The sequence below is a fragment of the Cavia porcellus genome, unplaced genomic scaffold, assembly GCF_034190915.1.
Source record: "Cavia porcellus strain 051 isolate PalLab524CR breed Dunkin Hartley unplaced genomic scaffold, mCavPor4.1 scaffold_31, whole genome shotgun sequence".
Classification (NCBI taxonomy): domain Eukaryota; kingdom Metazoa; phylum Chordata; class Mammalia; order Rodentia; family Caviidae; genus Cavia; species Cavia porcellus.
Window position 1 is genome coordinate 24,962,104 of NW_026947514.1, and position 17,835 is coordinate 24,979,938.

The following is a 17,835-nucleotide window of genomic DNA, read 5'->3' on the forward strand; positions in this document are numbered from 1 at the left end:
TGGCCAAATAGACGTGATTGCTACTCCTTAGTCAACAGGTACATGAACATGTAACTCATTTTACAAACTGCTAAGGGTTATAAAGAGTGTGGGGAAGGATTAGACTAAAGTAGGTATAGGGACACAGACTTTTGATCCCATCACTTTAGGAAGCTGAGGCGGGAGGATCAGAAATGTAAGCCCTGCCTGGACAACCTAGCAGCCTGTCTCAGATTTTTTTTTTTTTAACTTTTGAACCAGGTATCTGGTTTTGAGGAGTGAGAAGAAAGTTTGAGAAAGTAAAGAATCCAAAAGAATGTAGAGGAGAGAACTGAGAAAGGAGAGGCAGGAGTGGCGAGGCCAGCAGGGAGGTGGCAGGGGCTGCTGCCCTGGACTCAGGATGGGGTGAGGCGTTTCTCTTGCTGCAGGGGAAGCCAGTGAAAAGTTTGAAGCACTAGAAAAGGTAACCTCCAGCATGCTGTTTTGCAGACATTGATTGACAAGTTGGTTACACTTACATAGAAATATTCAAAACAGTTTTCAAAGGAGACTGACATTCCCTGGAGACTGAGTAAAGTTGCAGTAAGGTGATGGTGTCGTGTGGATCACTGAAATAGCAGACCTGTGCATACGTGCTCAGCTGATTTTCAACAGGCTCCAAGGCGATGCACAGCAAAAAATGGCTGTTTCAACTAACAGTGCTGGAGCAACTAAATATCCATATGGGGGTAATTGGCTTTCTGCCCTCATATGCAATAATTAAATCATGGATCTGAACATAAAATGAAAACCATAAAACTTCTAGAAAAAAACAAAATCTGACTTTAGGGAGTGATTATTAGGGCAAAGAACAGGACCCATAAGAAAAAATTGGCAGGGTCGGGGATTTAGCTCAGTGGCATAAGCTGTTGCCTGGCAAGCGCTAAGTCATGAGTTTGATCCCCGGTACCAAAAAAAGAAAAAAATTCATAAATTAGACTTCGTCAAAGTGAAGTCTAAGGGCTGGGGATTTAGCTCAGCGGCATAAGCACCTGCCTTGCAAGCAGGTGGTCGTGAGTTCAATCCCCGGTACCGATAAAAAAAAAGTCTTAAAAAAATGACTTTAATGCAAACTCCAGACTAGAATAAAATGTGACGATATGTATATCTGATAAATACATGTTAACATCCAGAACATATGAAAGAACTCTTAAACTCAACAAGTCAGGGCTGGGGATTTAGCTCAGTGATGTAAGCACCTGCCTGGCAAGCACAAGGTCATGAGTTTGATCCTCGGTATTAAAAAAAAAGCCTTATTTGATAAGAATAGGGAAAAGATTTGAATCTTCAAAAAAGGTATCTGATGGCAAATGAGCACATGAAAAAGCATTCATAATCACTGGTCCTTTAAGAAATGCTCATGAAAACTACAATAGGGTCCCTTCCTATGATGGCTAAAATTAAAAATAATTATTAAGTGTGGACACAGATGTGGAGCAACAGGTTCACACAGAGTGCGGGTGCACATAGCCACGTGAGAAAACAATTTGACAGATAGGAGGGTGTTTTGAGTTCTTTTTTGGAGGAGTGAGACAGGGTCTCACTCTGTAGTCTAGGCTGATCTTGAATTCAAGATCGCCCTGCCTCAGCCTCCTGAGTGCCAGGAATGCAAGCATGGGCCACCACACACACCTGGCTAAATTCAGCAGTTTTTCACAACCATTTTATACATTCTATTTAACCAAGAGAAATAAAAACAAGTCTACAGAAGGACTTACATTTGAATATTCACAGCTTCTTTATAACACCTCCTAACTGAAAACAACACAAAACCATGATAGTAAAAGGGTAAATTGTACTATCTGATGGATTACTTATCATTGAAAAGGAGTATCACTGACACAAGAGGGATGAATCTATCTTAGCAATGCAGAGGGGGGAAAATACATAAATGTTTCTCCTAGAAAGGACAACACTAACTTATGGCGACAGTGGAGTCAGGTATCGGCAGGAGCCAAGATCAGGTGGTGGGGATTAATGAAACAAAAGAATTTTCTAAAAATAATTTTCCAAAAAGGAAATTGTGACTTTAAGGATATAAAAATAAACACTTGCTAAAGATTCTATTTAATATAGTCATGAAACTGGTGAGTCACAACAAATTCAAAGGTGATCCTAGCAAAAAAAGAATTTATGGATGAGCAGTATTAAAATGAAGGTACCTGAAGGCAAAACTAACCTTCCGCCCTGGGAGGGGAAGTCAGTTGAGCGCCTCCTACAGGACGGGATGGCATGGACTTGACTTCACTTTTTGGTCTGGGATTTTTCCATGCTGGAGACTGGAGCCAGCACCCTTGCGCAGTTACATCCCCAGCCTCTCCCTCAGCGCCCTTTTTTTTTTTTTTCCAGTTTATATTTTAGCAGGCTCACAGTACATAATGTTAATATCCCCTGTGTGAAACTGGCGCATGAACGTAACGCATCTGGATTCTTTTTTCCTCCCTTCTCCCCCTCCGACCTCTTGGTCCCCTTACTATTTGAAACAGATCTATCTTCCTACTTCCTATTATCTGTCTTATTTTACTCTTTATGTTTTGAGTTTCTCATGTAGGAGAAACAACACAACATTAAGCTTGTGTGCCTGATTTATTTCATTTAACTCTATAGTCTTTTGTGTGTGTGTCTTTTTGAGACGGAGTCTCGCTATGCAGTTCAGGCTGGCCTTGAGCTCACTTTGTAGCCCAGGCTGGTCTGGAACTCGAAAGGATCCTCCTGCCTCAGCCTCCCGAGTGCTGGGATTACAGGCATGAGCCACCACACCCAGCTCAAACTTTATAGTCTTAAGGTGCATCCATTTTCCTACAAATGACTAAGTGTATCCTTCTTTATGACAGAGTAGTATTGCAGTGTGCGTAAATATCACATTTTTTATCCATTCATCTGTTGGTGGACATAAAATTCACTTCCAAGATACAGAATTGAGTATGCATCTGTTCCTGTAATATGTCTTTGACTCTTCCCTACCCTTTTTCTATTTTTATTTTCAGTCTGACTAAGCCACTAAATTACTCAGACTGGACTTGAAATTGCAATCCTTCTGCCTCAGCTCCCAGAGTACTGGGATTACAGGTTCGCATCACCATGCCCAGTTCAAAATGTACACTTCCTTACAAGAATTATTTTGCTTTGCTACCAGTTACCTATAACCTACAGAATTGCTCAAAGACAATGAGAAACTAGAAGCAGAAAACCCAGGAAGAGATACTACATGGAGACAACGCACAGTTTTTCCCAGTTTTTCTCTTACACAGGAAATCAGTGTTGGAAAGGTTCCATCTCATGACTGTGGTGGTCACATGGAACATACACATTTATTGAAACTCACTGCAGGGGCTGGGGATTTAGCTCAGCGGCATAAGCGCCTGCCTTGCAAGCAGGCGGTCGTGAGTTTGATCCCCGGTACTGATAAAAAGGAAAAAGACAAAAAAAAAAAAAAAGAAAAAAGAAAAAAAAAAAAGAAAAAGTAACTAGTTTCATGCAGTGAGAAGAAAAGTGGGTACAGCAGGGTCCCCGCTATTAGTGCAGCCAAGCAGGGAGGGAGGGGCTGGAGGCACTCAGGAAGGAATGAACTCATCCTCTTCACATCAGAGCTTCATCCATGAAAATCATCCAAGTGTGGTGGCAAAACAAACTGACTAGATACGAAAGCATTCTGACCAAAAGGCAAAAAAAAAAAACCCTGAAAAGGAATAAGGCGGGCTCGAGTTTAGTCTCATGAAGGTCTTCATGATACAGGAAGTATTGTTCAAAAGCTGGGTTTCTTCTGGCTAAGGTCTGGGTGTTTGCCATGTACGAGGCATCGCTTTAAACTGAACCACACGAAACTGCCAGCATTCCTTCTGACAAAAACATGGCAACTTCATAGAGCTGGCGTCCCGTGAACTCTGGGGTGGGTTCCCGTTTCCTCCTCACACGTATGAGACGGGTAACAATACTTCCCTTACCCACACCGTCACAGATGACAAAATCACAAAGACGAAATGATTTGTCCAGTAACATCATGTGCTTGGTAAATGGAAGAAGTGGGAACAAACCCCACTGGCCAGCCTCACCATCCAAAGCCCTTCAGGGAGGGTCCTGAGTGGTTTGTGGGGTTTTATCTTTTTAATTTTTTTTCTTTTTGGTACCAGGGATTGAACTCACAACTGCACGCTTGTAAGGCAGGCACTTATGCCACTGAGCTAAATCCCCAGCTCTCTTTTTAATTTGTTTGCAGCAGGGTCTTGCTCTGTATTTCAGGCTGGCCTGGAACTCACAGCAATTCTCCTACCTGAGCCTCTGGGCACAGAGATGAAAGGTGTGAGTGGCACCACACCCAGGTCCTCTGCTGTGGGGTGTGTGTGTGTGTGCTTTGTTTTGTTTGCGGGGGAGGGGGGATCTTTTTAACAGAGTTTCTCTTTGTAGCCTAACCTGGCCTCAAATTTGCAGTGATCCTCCTGCCTCAGCTTCCTGAGTCCTGGGATTACAGGTGTGTGCCACCGCACTGGGCAACTATATTGTGCTCCTGAGGACAGAAAACAGCAGGTCCCCTCCGACCTTCACTCTGGCTCCAGCAGACGCCAGCAGTTCTGCTCCCATGTCCAGACTCCTGGCCATCCCCTCTTCCACCTCCCGGGAGCCCAAACCGGAGCGCCTCCTACTTCTACTGCCATCCTGCTGCCACTTGGTGGGCTTCTCCCTGACTGCCCCATCCTGGTCACTGGACCTGGCCCTGCCTTCATTCTTGCTCATGGCTGCAGCTCAGGTTTTACCCAGAGGAAGACAGGCCGTTGCAAAGCTGCCCGGCATGGCCTGCCTGCAGCATCCCTCCAGGGTCTCCCCACTGTCCTGGGGCTTCATCTCATTCCTGGCTTTTAAGGCAGGGCTGCGGGGACAGCAGGTGTGAGTCCGTACCTCCAGCAGCAGCACGGGACAAGCGCCGCGGGAGGCACCCCCAGGGCTCCTTCCCGCGCAAACCTCGGTGCACGCAGGCACACCGGGAGTCCCAATGCCAGGCCTTCCCGACAGGCGACTTCCCGGGACAGGAATTCACTTCGGGCTGCGAGGGCAACAGTACTGAGGACTAAGGGCAGGGAGGCAGCCAGATGAAAGGAACCGACGGCCGAGCCGGGCTCTGAGGGGCCTCTTCGGAGGGGTGAGGACATGCGGGGTGCCGGGCTCGGGCTGCAGTGGCGGATGGTGTGGGCTCTGACAGTCTCTGCCCAGGAGGGCACAGGGGCAGCCAGTGCCGGAGACAGCCAGGTGCCCCCAAGGCCTGCACTCCTGGGCCCTGCTGTAGCGGGCCAACCCAGTTCGGGGACAAAATTTCTGCAAGCAATAAGTGAGGTGGCTGGACACTCGCACTAACCTGGCTTCTGCTCTGACTGCCCTGTGCCCCGCACCTTCCTCGCCTGCCTGAGCTGCTTCGCTCACTGGGCAGAGGTTCAAGGAGTCAGGTGTCACACACACACACACACACACCAGTGCACCCTCTTCAACTCTGCCGCGGATAGGAACCCCTCTGAGTGTGAACTGAGGCGAGTCAAGGTAATAAGTGAGGTTCTCCAACTTGTTGGGTGTGGGTTGTCTCCAGCCCAGACCTTTGTCTGCATCTTTGCGTGTGCGCTAAAACCCAGTGCACCGCCTTCCTCCTGGCCTGTGGGTTGGCTTTGGAGCTGTAAGGCAGAGAGAAAGGAATGAAGTGAGAAGGTAGTACTGGCCCTGGAGAGAAGTCATGTTTTGCCCAGACCTCTGTCCTCTGCCCCCGACAGGGTAACTGTCCAGCCTGATGTGGCCTGGATTGCTGTGGACATTCATCCCCTTGGACACTTAGGTGTGGGAAGCACCCTGTATACCACGTGATCCCGGGCCTGGTCCTGGGTTCTTCTTTTCCTGAACTGTTGAGGGAGACCAGACTTAGTCTTCCTATGTTTGAGACAAGGACACTGGGGAGCCTGGTCAGCTTCAGGACGCAGGCATCAATGAACGCCAGAGAGCCGGAGCTTGGGCCATGCTCCAGTGACCACCTGGAGCCTGTGGTCACTGGGTGGTAGACCAGTGTTTCTGCCCCGTGAAGGAGACTTTTCAGTTTGTTTTTCCCATGAACTCCTGCCCTGACCCCCTGTGAAACTTCATGTGCTATGGCCTTTGGAGTGTCACACACAGTTGTCAAAGCCTCTTTGCTCCCTGCCCCCCACACCCTATTTTACTCCTGTTGAGAATGTGCCTCCCAGGCTGGTGTCTTTTTTTTTTTTTTTTTTTTGTCTTTTTCATTTTTTATCGGTACCGGGGATCGAACTCATGACTGCCTGCTTCCAAGGCAGGCGCTTATGCCGCTGAGCTAAATCCCCCAGGCTGGTGTCTTGACCTTGGTGCTACTGTCTACATCCTCTAATTCTTTGTGCTGGGGCTGCTGCCCTGTGCTCTGTGGGGTGTTCCACAGCATCCCTGGTCTTGAGCACAGCCCAAGTTGCCAAATGTTTCTAAGAACACTCATCTCCCCTACTCAGTGCTGGGAACCAGCACTGCAGACAAATTCAGAGGCCTCCAGCAAACCTTGCTTCCCAGGCAGCGATAACAGTGCCAGTACAGTTAGTTAAACTGGCATTTATTCTGCTCATTTGGCATACAAAAATACTTTACATTTTAGCACTTACCAATTTGTATTGTAATGATTTTTTTTGTATGTTTACCAAATCTTCCCTTAAGGACAGGGCTGGCAGAGCCCTCAAAAACATCTACACGCAAATTAATAAAGGAAAAACAGACAGGGAGCCAGGTGTGATGGCACACACCTATAATCCCAGCACTCAGGAGGTTGAAGCAGGAGGATCAATGCAAGTTCAAGGCCAGCCTGGGCTACGTGAGTTCAAGACCAGCCTGAACTACATGGTGAGACCAGGGGTCAAAAAACCACATACACACACACACACACACACACACACACACACACACACACACGCATGCACGCACACGCGCGCGCGCGCGCACACACACACATACACACACACACAAAGAGCCCAGGGCCTGGGATTCTAGTCCCAGCAGGTCATTAATGCACATGTGACTGGCTCATCTTGGATGTTCTCTTCGTCTTGTTTATTTTTTTGTTTGTTTGTTTGTTTGTTTGAGACAGGGTCTCACTATGTAGTTCAGACTGGCTTTCAACTCACTTGTAGCCTAAGCTAGCTTTGAATGCAAAGCAGTCTTCCTGCCTCAGCCTGCTTTCCTCATGTTCAAAAGAGGGGTCCCTCCAGCTCTGACCAGTGTTCCACAAGTCTGTGGGGTTCCACAGCAAAGCTGTTCACTCAGGCATCCTGACGAGCGAATACAGATTGCTGTTGCAGGGGCTTAGCTATATATCTGAAATAAGTGAGGGGCCCAAAAACCTTTATGAGAGCATGAAGAACTAACCCCACTCACCCCACTGTTGGACCCCCCAAAAACAAGGCCCCACAATGTTATTCAAAAAGAAAAAAAACGGGACAGCAAGACGTCTTTTAAAAAGAAGTGCTTTTATTTAAGCTGTCACCAGTGACACAGTGTAGATGGAGTTTGCAAAGCTGTGCAACTGGGCTAGAATTTTGACAGATTTTTATAGTTCATTTACAATTAGCTCATTGATCATTAAGTACATAGCAATGAAAAACAGAAACAAGGTGGGCCTTTGTTCCCCTCTGCTTGAGGTCAGAGGCATTTCACAGTGGGTGGTTAGCCAACTCATAGCCCTTGGTCTGCCAATTCAGGAACATTTGTCTCTCACAAAGGGAACAATGGTTGACACAGCAAACAGGTTACTGGGGGGGGGGGAATGAAGCATACAGAACAGCATGATGGAAGTGGTCAGTTAATCTATAACTATGTGGTTGGTGCTTCGTGGTTACTAAGGTAAGAGCACAGCACAGAATGGCAATACTGCTAATAATATCTTTATAACTATTTTTGCTAATAACTATATTTTTAACTTTGCATTTTAGTTTTTTAGCATTTTAGTACAACACCCACAGCCCCTCAGTGTAACAGTGGAGGCTGACCTAGAGGAAAGGAGCATTCTCTAGGCCTCACAGAGGCTGTACCACTTAGCTAATATGAGATGGGCATTGTCCCCATTTTCCAGGTGAAAAAATGGAGTCACAGACAGGTTAAGCCCAGGTGGGAGCCAAGTCTGTGTTATAAAGAGCTAGGCTGGGAACTTCATGGAGGATCTTTGCATGGCATGCACTAGACTGCTCATCTTAAGTCTGAAAAAAGAATTACTAGACTTGTGGACAAATGGTGCCGCCCCTGCTCTGGGTAGACCTGTTGCTGAGCCTCAGTTTACTCCATGGTAAAATGGAAATGAGCACTCACTCGGGGCAGAGTGCTGGGTGGACAGCACTGGGCACATGGGCTGCATTGTGATTAGCAGGCGGGAGCTGGGAAGATTGGGTGCCGGGCGGGTAGAGAGTGACTCATCTCCACCTTGGGTTCCAGTTGGGGTGAGGACAAAATGTCAAGCATTTTGTGTGTGTTGTTTTGATAATCTCCGTCAGGGTGGGGGGTGAGGAAACTGACAACAGCCCGATCACTGACCCGAGGTCAACATATAGGAAGCTGAGATTTAAACATTGCTGGTAACCCGGCACCCCTGCCCAGGAAGGCAAGGAAAGGAATCAGGGCAAGAGAAGAGGGTAGGGACTCGGTCCCAAGGATGACAGGGGTTAAGATTAGTCAAGAGAGTGGGGCGTGGTGGCACACTCCTGTAATCCTAGCACTCAGGAGGCTGAGGCAGAAGATCCGTCCAAGGTTGAGACCAGCCTGGGCTACAAAGTGAGCCCAAGGCCAGCCTGAACTGCACAGTGAGACCCTGTCTCAAAAAGAAAAAAAAAAAAAAAAAAAAAAAGATTAGGCAAGAGAACTGAGAAAGGACAGTTCTCTCCAGCTGCAAAAACTGAGCCTTGTTGAAAGTCCCCACATGAGCAAGGATTTTGTAGCCAGCCATCTGAAGGAATGGCGTGAGAGAAGATGGGAATTCGGAGGAAGAAGCCCGAGGGTCTCCACAGCCCGCAGGGTGTCAGGCCCATGAGGGACAGTGCAATCAGCAGGGTGTTAACAGTCCACTGTCCGGCCAGCTGCTGGCAGGCAGGGGCTGAATTGCAGGAGAGGCTGGTGTTGGAAGCTCTCCGGGCTGCAAAGCCAGCATTTCCCCAAGGCTGGTTGAGGTCTTCCTCTCTCAATCCACATCCACACCCGGGAGCAGAATCCAAGCCTGGTTGTGGCCAAGCCTGTGGTCTTGCTGGGGAGCCTCTGCCTCCTGCGTCCCAGGCCTTAGCTGGACCTCTGTTCTCTCTCTAGACTGTCTTCTCTTGGGGCCAGGGAACCTGAGGGAGCTGCTTGAGGGAGGGGGAAAGGAAAGACCGAATGGAGGCCTAGAAACCTGGCTGCTCAGAGGCCCTGCAAGGCCCGCCTCCCTAGGTCTCAGCCTCCTTCTCAGCTGGTTCTGCTCCCTCTCCACCACCCGCAGTGGTAAAAGGATCAAAGGGAAAGGGATGCAAAAAGGACAGTGTTCTGTTCATTCAGCACCAGAGCAGCAGGTAGCAAACTGGAACTTGCAGCCGCCGCCTACAGCTGGCACAGCAAGAGGGTAAGGAACACACTCTCCGGCCAGATCAGCTGCCCCGGTCCTACTCTCCAGCTCTGAGCTGTGAGCCCAGCCGAGTTACTTCACACTCAGTGACTGAGTGTGCACATGGTTCCTTGGGACCAGCCTGGACCTCAACCATCGGGGCTGCAGGGAGGGGAGGGGAAGGAAGGGGGTGGGCTCCGCCTGGCAGCTGGGCGCTGTTCCCAAGTTTCTGACCCCTGAGGCCCAGGAGAGGGAAACCTCAGAGACAGAAGGGGCTGACACAGGTTAACAATGGATCCATCACACAGTGAGGGCTTCTGGGGGTTGGAACTCTGCTGTGCTCCTGGAAACAGTGGGTCAAATCTTCCTGGCTAAGCCTGGAAATGCAGAGGTGTGTGTGTGTGTGTGTGTGTGTGTGTGTGTGTGTGTGTGTGTGTCTGTGTGTGTGTACACATGTACACGCGTGTGTCTGAGCAGTGACACCACCTCCTAAAAGAAGGGATCTGGGATTTGTACATGGAGCATAGCACAAGGAGGGAGGTGGTCATGTGGACAGCACACTTAACCAGGCAGAACATGTGCATGAGAATCCACCTGCCCAGAGATTCTGCATCAGACAGGAATAAGATACAAAGGACTAACAGGGGGCTGGCCAGGGGATGTTCCTGTCTCTTTCTCCTCTCTGAGAACCATCCGCTGTCACCCCTAGGTGGTGTCCATTCCCAGGTGCAAGGGCAGGGTCTAACTCAGCAGCCCTCAGAGACACCCCTGCTGATTCCTTGGTCCCCAGAGGAAAAGCAGGCAGTAACACCCCCGAGTCACACAGCCACTCAGCAGATGAGTTGGGGTTCAGACCCAGGTCATGTGGACCTCAGCCACAGTCAGTGCCAGACAAGATGCTGGAAGTGGTGGTGTGTTAGGAGTGTGGTCCTGTCCTGAGAGAGTGTGTGCCCCTGTGCATGAGTGACAGGAGCGGGCAGCCCTAAGTTCGAATCCCAGCTGTGTTATTTTGACCTTACCCGGTCCTTTGCCCTCTCTGTTTACCATCAGTGATTGATTGTGCTTCTACAGTGTGTCAGGCACTGTGTGACGCACTGAGGACACACTAAACAGAGCAGAACAAACTTTCTTGCCTGCGCAGAATGTCCATTCTAGTTAGCGTGAATGGCAGGTGGTAGGTAGACGCCCAGCCCAGGCTCAGAGGACAGGTTAAGCTGAGGGCTCCTGGTATCTGCCCATCTCCCCCAGGCCTGTGTGCAGGACCCAGGGTCCAATTGTCTGAGGACTTCCACTGGCTGTAGCCTGCTCCACTGGCACAGCCAGCCCAAGGTGCTGGAGGGAGAAAGGTCCTCCTACCCAGCGGCCTTCCACCAGTGACTTGTGTGTAAATGCCTGGCTCTTCTCCCTCTGCCCGGATAACCATGTAGAATCCCAGTGTAGTAGCACCATGCCTGCTCCCAGAGGCACCCAGTGGGAGTGTGCCTCATCTACCCACCGTGGCCACTCTAGAGCAAGTGGGGACAAGAATGGGTCACAGTGAGGCTTGGGCGGGGCAGGATCCTCTGACTCTGGCCTCCCCAGATCTATGAAGGCAGCCTGGAAGGGACTCTGTCCACCTTGTCAAGGAGATTGAGAGGTAGGTGGTGAGTGCTGACCCCACAGTGCCTCCTTCCGTGTGCTGGGGAACCCTGGGGCAGGCTTGTCTCTTACTCTCTAAACTGAACCAAGGACAGTCCTGGGTGTGGGAGCTGTGACCAGCAGCTGGCAGAGGGGATGAGCTTACCATAGCAGCTCCTGGAGAAGGGAGACGCCCAGCACTGCAGCCCATGGGCTGATAGCTCGGTCAGGGCAGGTGACAGGCTAAGAGGCAGGACCAGCCACACCCTTGGGGGCCTCTGTGCTCTGACTTTGGGTACACAGCAGGGAAAGGGGGACAGACCAAGGATTGCAAGCAGGTAGTATGCAAACAACACATTGGACCCTTGGTTTAAACAACTCCTTCCCTTCCTGTCTGGGTTCTTCATCTGCATCACAAGGAAGCTGAATTGTGCTGATCCTGCTTTCCTGCCTCACCTGGGCACCAGTCGGACACAATGTTTGTGCACGCAGCCCAAGGGCTGCCCAATACACCTCACTTCACCGCTGGCACGTTAAAGCAGGCAGAGTTTAGATTCACATTCAGTGCCCACTCTCCTGACTCCTGGCAGGATTAAGTACAGGGTGCAAGTGTAGCATGGTCAGACCCTGGGCTCCTGAATCCTCCTAACCAGCTCGTCCATGTCCATGTCTCGGTCACCAGCCTCCCCTCTCTCCCCAGATCCGTGTCTCCTTCCCTGGGGAAGAGGCGGCGCCTCTGCTGCTCCCTGGAACCCATCCACAAACCTCGATGTCCAGGCACAAGCGCCAGACTCTTCCGGAGCCAGCAGTCATAGCCCCGGGCAAGGCCACACCTCCTGCGATCCTGGCGGACATGCCTTTACTAAGTGGAGCTGCAAAAGCTGCCAGGCTTGGCTCAAGCTCACAGACTTGAATGCCCCAAACCCCAACTCCAGGTGAGACTTTAGACAACAGGCCACCTGCAGAGGCACTGGGCTGGGCTCAGCCCCAGACTGTACCCTCCCTGGGCGGCAGGGGCACCTGTGGGTAGGACAGAGCCCACCCTTCCCTGTGGTGTGGTGTGGTGTGCAGGAGGGCACCTACCCCGCCACTCTCTAGCTATGGGCCTTGGGCAAGTCTCAGCTCTCTGAGACAAACAATACCAACCTGGCAAGGCCAGTGGGACTGAAGGAGGGGAAATGCATACTTTGTCACCTGCGGGCAGCTCTGGGAATATAGGAGAGGGGCCTCTTTGAGAAAGGCTGAAGGTCTGGTCCTCACCCCCACCCAGTCCCAACCCCCTTACTGTGTACCCCTGAAGAAGGGGTTCAGTACAGAATGGGGTAGGCTGGCAGCATGGGGACCCCCATCAGGAGGATCGTGCCAAAGCGGATGCCAGAGGGATGACAGAATCACAGCTGCACACCCGCTTGCCTGCCCGGGAGCTCAGAGCTTGGTGATTCTGCCCGACTGTGCAGCAGCTGCAGTTTACAGAATGCTTTGAGAGGGAGGGAGCCAGGTGTGGTGTTTACGCCTATCATCCCCACACAGGAGCTGAGCCAGGAGGGTCCCAGTGAGTTTGAGGACAGGAGGGAGGGAGAGTCACAGAAGTGTAGAACATAATATTCTAAAAATGTTTTAAGAGCTGGGGATATAGCTTAGCAGCCTAAGTGCCTACCTTGGGCAAGGATTTAGCTCAGTGGCGTAAATGCCTGCTTGGCAAGTGCAAGGTTGTGAGTTCAATCCTCACCACCAAAAATAAATAAATAAATGCCAATCTGACAAACACAAGGTCCTGAGTTTTACTTTTTTTTTTTTTTTTTTTATCGGTACTGAAGATCGAACTCACGACTGCCTGCTTGCAAGGCAGGTGCTTATGCCACTGAGCTAAATCTCCAGCCCCAAGGTCCTGAGTTTGATTCTCAGTGCCAAAAATATAAAATATAATAAATAAAATAGAAGTGTTTTAAGCCAGGCATGGTGGCCAGTGTTTACCACAGCACTCTACAAGGCTGAGTGACGAAGACGGTCAATTCAAGCCCAATCTGAGTAATATAATAACTTGGCAAGACTCTGTTTCAAAATAAAAAGCAAAAAAGGGCTGATACGTAGCTCAGTGCAAAGGTTTTGGGTTCAATCTTTAGTGCTACCCCCAAAATGATTGTTTTAAAGTACATCTAAAACAAATACATTTCTCTCTCCTTCCCTCTCTGTATGATTTATATACACACATACCTAGAGTGTACAAAAACTAGATTATCTGTCGGTAATGGAATACAGATGGTTTTAGTTTTCTTCTTTTTTTGATATTTGAATGTGTTGAGAGGGAACATGGTTTGTTTCCCTCTAACACCCACACATGCATTTATTACACAACCAGCACTGCAGACTGACAGTGAATGGGGACTTCACAACGCTTTTTTTTTGTTTTTGATAAAGGGTCTCACTATGTAGTTCAAGCTGACCTTGAACTCTCTCTATGGAACTCAGGCTGGCCTCAAGTTTACAGCAATCCTCCTCCCTCAGCCTCCTGAGTGCTAGTATTACAGGTGTGCATACCACTCCTAGCATGCAAAGCATTTTTCTGGAACACTTGTTTACCTGTCTGGGAAGTTAAATTTGACTTAGTCTATTTATAAGATTAAATTCATTAAAAATTTTTCTTTTGTCTTTTTTGAGACAGGGTTTCATTATGCAGCTCAGGCCAGCCTTGAACTCACTTTATAGCCCAGGCGGGTCTCAGACTCATAGTGATCCTTCTGCTTCAGCCTCCTCAGCGCTGGGATTAACTGGCATGTGCCACCATACCCAGCTCTACAAGATTAAATTCAGATGGAATAAATACATATAAATGCAAACATATAAGTGGTTTTTAGGAAAATAGTCATTTTCTTTATGTTTTGTTGTTTTTCTCCAAATTTCGGTCAGTCATATCTTATTACTTGATAGTATGCAGAAGTAATGTTTGCAGTTTTTTGTTTTGGGTTTTTTTGGTTTTTGGTTTTTTTTTTTTTTTTGGTTCTGGGACTCAAACTCAAGACCTTGCACTTGCCAGGCAGGTGCTTGTGCCACTGAGCTAAATCCCCAGCCATTTTTTAAAAAAAAATAATGTTTTTTACACTTTTTTTTCTTTTTTCTTTTTATTGATACCAGGGATTGAACTCACAACTGCCTGCTTGCAAGACAGGTGCTTATGCCGCTGAGCTAAATCCCCAGCCCAAAACTAATGTTTTTAAAGTTAAATTATTATTATTATTATTATTATTATTATTTGGTACCCGGGATGGAACTCATGACTGTGCATTTGCAAGGCAGGCGCTTATGCCGCTGAGCTAACTCTCCAGCCCCAAAGTTAAATTATTTTATTTACGCCTCCTGCTTAATGTGAGTAGAGAGCTCCTCCCGAGGGCTGCTCTGAGATTTCATACTTGCTCTCATTCTCCAGCCCTGCCCTGAAAAAATGGAACTGTGTATGGCAGAACCAGAATTCAAGGCCAGCCCTTCCAGGCGTGGTAGTGCATGCCTAGAAACTCAGCACTCTAGGAAGCAAACGCAGGCTTGCTAGCCCAGCCCAGCAACTTAGCAACTTGCAACCCTGTCTCAAAATAAAAAGATCGAAGGATCCAGTGTGAAGACCCGGGTTCAATTTTCAGCACTAGAGGGGAAAAAAAAAAAAAAAAAGAATTCAAAGCCAGCTTTTCTTAAACTAGAGGCTCTCAACTGTGGCCCAAGCTGAAACTGCTGCGTCTATCCTCTCCCCAGACTTGTTACCTTCAGATATGGGCCTGGGCTCCCGGAGTCTCCCATGTGCCCCACGTGCCCTGAGAGGCCACGATCTGGGACAGATGACAGCTGGCTGAAGGCAAGGATGGGGCTTTGGCTCCCACCACAGCCCATCCTCAGAGTCCTGCTCTGAGGCCTCCCTGCCTGGCGTCTGTCTCCCTGCAGGTGACCATCGAAGTGGTGGAGGACCCCCAGGCCGAGGTGGAGGTGGACCTGCTGGCTGAGCCCAGCATTCGCTGGCCCCTGGGCGCTCCTAGGTGGCTGCCCACCAAAGACCTCTTCTAGCCCCTCTTCTGGGGCTACCCGGAGGGCGAAGAGGGGGCCACTGGCCTCAAGGGTGGAGCCCCAGGGGAACAGGAAGAGAGGGAAGGAGGAGAGGAGCAGCATCTTGCAGAGCACAGGGAGCCTGAGGACCAGAAGGGCAATGAAGATGAAGAGGAGCAGAAGGCGCCATGGTCCAGTGGGGCCACAGACGGCTGGGACAAGGGCTGGCTGGGACCCGGGGATTGGGCCTTCAAGGAGCCAGACAGCTGTGGTGAGCACCCCACCCTGGCATCGCTGGCTGTTGCCCTCAGTCCTGAGCAGATGGTGGTGGCCAGAGCCTGAGGGTTTCTCTACAGGGAAAGCTGGGGAAACCAGGAGCTTACAGACCCCATCAATGGCTCCAAAGCAATACTATAGCAGTTTGCAAAGCTGGGGGTTTTGTTTGTTTTCCCAACATTTGAGTTTCACAATAGCCTTGAGACCCCCTACACTAAAGACATCTGTTACTATTATATATATTTATATCTTTTGGTTTCCGGCAAATTGAGGAATGTTATTAATCTTCCCACTCACAGCTGACCTTGTTGCCAATGTAGATCTTAGTCCTTGTTCTGCCCAGTACCAGCTGAGTAACCTTGGGCAAGTTACTGACCCTCTCTGTGCCTCAGTTCCTTTCACAGAAATGAGGGGTGGCACAGCCTTCACTGCATAGGTTGGTGGCGAAGAGTACTCAGTGCGTTAATATACATAAAATGTGATTTATGTAAAACAGCCAGAGCATTGGCTTGTTTTAATTTCTTTTATTTATTTTTTTTTTTCAGAAAAAGACGTAACAACACAGATTATTCAGGTGCATGCCTGTAATCCCAAGACTCAGGAGGCTGAGGCTGGAGGATCGCTGTGAGTTTGAGGTCAGCCTGTGCTGCAAAGCAAGTTCAAGGCCAGCCTGAACTGTACAACAAAACCTTGTCTCAAAAAAAACAAAAGAGAGAGACAGAGACAGAGACAGAATAAAGGAAAAGAAAAAAACACAAAATACTCCCCAAGGCCCGTCGGTCTTCCACAGAGGCAAGTTTTGTCCTACTGTGAAGGGTCTGATTTGGCCCAGATGCAGCCATGTTTTGCACACTTTCCCTGAACTTTGCATTCGTGTCTTTGGACTGAGGTGCCTGTGATTAAGAACAAGTTGTGACAAGTTCTTCCTAGTTTTCCAACATAATGCAAAGAATTTTCACGACATTCAGTTTGCCTCCCATTCATTTTCCTAAGCTTGGTGCCCATATGCTGTGGTCAGCCTGGAAACTGGGGGCGAGCCAGGACATCAGCCCTTTGGGGTCCACTAATGGCCCTGCTCAGTCTGAGAGCTGAGGGCCCAGGTGCAGTGTATTTGAGTCTCCTCACATAGGACTAGGTCCCTAACATAGGCAACAGAGATACTCATAAGCCCAGTGCCAGAGAAGTATTGTCACCCCATGTTTTGAGTGACATAAAAACTACAGCTTCAGGCTGGGGATTTAGCTCAACGGCATAAGCACCTGCCTTGCAAGCAGACAGTTGTGAATTCGATCCCCGGTACCGATAAAAAGGAAAAAGACAAAAAAAAAAAAAAAAAAAAAAAACCACTACAGCTCAAGCCAGATGCAGTGGTGAGTGCCTGCAATCCCGGCTATGTATTTGGGAGGCTGAGGCAGGAGGATCATAAGTTTCAAGCCAAGCTGAGCAATTTAGACTCTAAAAAGGGCTGGAAATTAGCTCAGTGGTAGCATGTCCCTGGGTTTCATCCCCAGTGGGCAAAACAAAGAAGTAACTGTGGCTCAAATGTGTAGGGTATCTTGTCTGAGGTCTCACTGACAGAGTTCAGGTGGCTTTTCTTATTCATGGCTGTGTTGTATCAGATAAGTTTGTGGGGGTTTGTCTGGGGTTTGTGCTGGCTCTTGAGAGGACCACTTGATACATTTGCACAGGTTGTTCACTGCACAAGGGTACCCAACGGAAGGAGCTGGTGTGGACTGAAATCCTGTCCGTGTGTTACACACTAGACTGAGAGCCCTAGCAATATAACCCTAGCCTCCTGGCTGCAGCCAGCCAGGGAACTGATTTGCACAGTGTGCCCTGTGGCTGCATGCACTCACACTCAGCTCCCTACCTTGTCAAAATTTTTTTTTTTTTTTTTTTTTTTTTTTTTTTGGTCTTTTTCCTTTTTATCGGTACCAGGGATCGAACTCACGACTGCCTGCTTGCAAGGCAGGCGCTTATGCCGCTGAGCTAAATCCCCAGCCCCTCAGCTCCCTACCTTGAACCAGACTGTGAGCCTCAGGAGGAGTAGAGCCCCTGGTCTCCATGCAGTGGAGGTGCAGCAGTGGCAGCCAGCAGAGGACTGGGATGCAGCCCTGGGTTGGCTCTCCAGCCCCGACCCCCACTATTAGCATAAGTACATTCATTCTTCTTTCTTTCTCTTGAGACTGGGGTCTTGCTGTGTTGCCCAGGCTGGCCTTGAATGCCTGGGTTCAGTGATCCTCTCACTTCAGCTTCCCAAGTAACTGGGACTACAGGCATGCGCCATGGTACCTGGCTTATTTTAATTATTTTTT

General features: G+C 49.0%; 1 long non-coding RNA gene across 1 annotated transcript; it reads left to right on the top strand.

The window, feature by feature from the left end:
- Positions 1–11,979: 11,979 nt before the first annotated feature.
- Positions 11,980–16,722, top strand: LOC134474185 (uncharacterized). Its single transcript, XR_010044845.1, has 3 exons — positions 11,980–12,153; positions 15,146–15,515; positions 16,066–16,722. It is a non-coding gene; the product is annotated as an uncharacterized LOC134474185 (long non-coding RNA).
- The last annotated feature ends 1,113 nt before the right edge of the window (positions 16,723–17,835 follow it).